The following is a 1,933-nucleotide window of genomic DNA, read 5'->3' as shown; positions in this document are numbered from 1 at the left end:
TTAGTTTAATTATATAATAAAGAATGTTACTTTTCAAATGTTTTTTTTATTCCTATTTTTATATTTTATAAAAAAGTGCTCCGGTTTTTAAGTATACACCATAGAACCATGTGGTATTATTTCTGTAATTAAATAGATGTGCATTTTTAGCTCAATGTGCATCCGTGTGAGACCGGGTTAAGAATAGTCTCACCGTAGGTCCCAGCGTGTCGTAGAAGGCGACTAAAGGGTACAAATATCCGGAAAGGTTTTATTTCTTACTTTAAAACTTTTACGTGATATTTTCTTATTTAGAAGTTTTAAATAACAATTCCGCCAACAATCTAAGATAGCAACGTAAAGGCTCTGTTACACAACGCATAGATCCACCCTTCGTATATGTTCGGTGCGACCTGGAGTGCGGATGTGCGTTCTTTGACTCCTTTATGTACCGCGTTGATACCTTATGAGACAATCTGTATATTTGATCAAAAACTAACTCATCTCCGATAACATTTTTTTATAATGAAATTAGGTAGTAGGTCATATAGTATTACAGATAATAAATTTAATGCCACAATAAAAAAAACTAATATCCCCGAACTTATATAAGTATATTAATAAATAATATACTTATAGAAAGGCCTTCACTTGGGTATTCACCCCAGAAGTAATTATCAACAGTAAAAAAAATAATGGCCACATGCTTAACGTTTATGTATTTTTCAATAAAATGTCAGATGTAATAATTTTATATCAATATTTCATTATTGCACTTATTAAAACTAAAGCAATTTTCATTTTTATAAAAAAATCTTCATTTGCACATACACGTGTTCGCCAACGTTTTAACATTAACATAGAGTACATTTGGATAATATCGACATTGCATAAATTTTATATTTACAAAACAAGTATATGACACAATATTTTTGTTATATTTGTACTTTAAACAAACATTAACACTATATTTATTAACAAAACTAAGTAACGTTCTTTAACAGAAGAAAAAAGTCTAATATCAACACTCTGATATACACTATTTACGAGTAAAGGTGAAAATATATGAATTTCATTAGATTATGCATTGTATGCTGTATTTCTTGAATTCTACCGGGTGTTCTGTCAATCACCATATTTTTGTTATATTTGTACTTTAAACAAACATTAACACTATATTTATTAACAAAACTAAGTAACGTTCTTTAACAGAAGAAAAAAGTCTGATANATGTATTTTTCAATAAAATGTCAGATGTAATAATTTTATATCAATATTTCATTATTGCACTTATTAAAACTAAAGCAATTTTCATTTTTATAAAAAAATCTTCATTTGCACATACACGTGTTCGCCAACGTTTTAACATTAACATAGAGTACATTTGGATAATATCGACATTGCATAAATTTTATATTTACAAAACAAGTATATGACACAATATTTTTGTTATATTTGTACTTTAAACAAACATTAACACTATATTTATTAACAAAACTAAGTAACGTTCTTTAACAGAAGAAAAAAGTCTAATATCAACACTCTGATATACACTACTTATGAGTAAAGGTGAAAATATATGAATTTCATTAGATTATGCATTGTATGCTGTATTTCTTGAATTCTACCGGGTGTTCTGTCAATCACCATCCATTAAATATTATTACTTTCCTAAATTTTCATGATAAAAATTGAAGCATTCAAATTTTATTTTAAGAAATCTTGCAACTCCAACTTATATAGTAAGTTGCAAATAATAATATTCCTTAAAAAAACTTAATTGGAGGCTAATTGTAGCAGTACACTCGGTATTATATCCTTAAACATTCAGACTTAAAATCACAAAAATTAAGAAGGCTTATTGCTAAATAACATCGTAAATGCTTTGTCAAATATGATATAACGTATTAATACCTACCACTACTTTTCATCTAAAAACATTATATATATATAT

Source organism: Agrilus planipennis, unplaced genomic scaffold (genome assembly GCF_000699045.2).
Source record: "Agrilus planipennis isolate EAB-ADULT unplaced genomic scaffold, Apla_2.0 scaffold83, whole genome shotgun sequence".
NCBI classification, from domain to species: Eukaryota; Metazoa; Arthropoda; class Insecta; order Coleoptera; family Buprestidae; genus Agrilus; species Agrilus planipennis.
The sequence above is the reverse complement of the archived record's forward strand: the minus strand, read 5'-3'. Positions refer to the sequence as shown.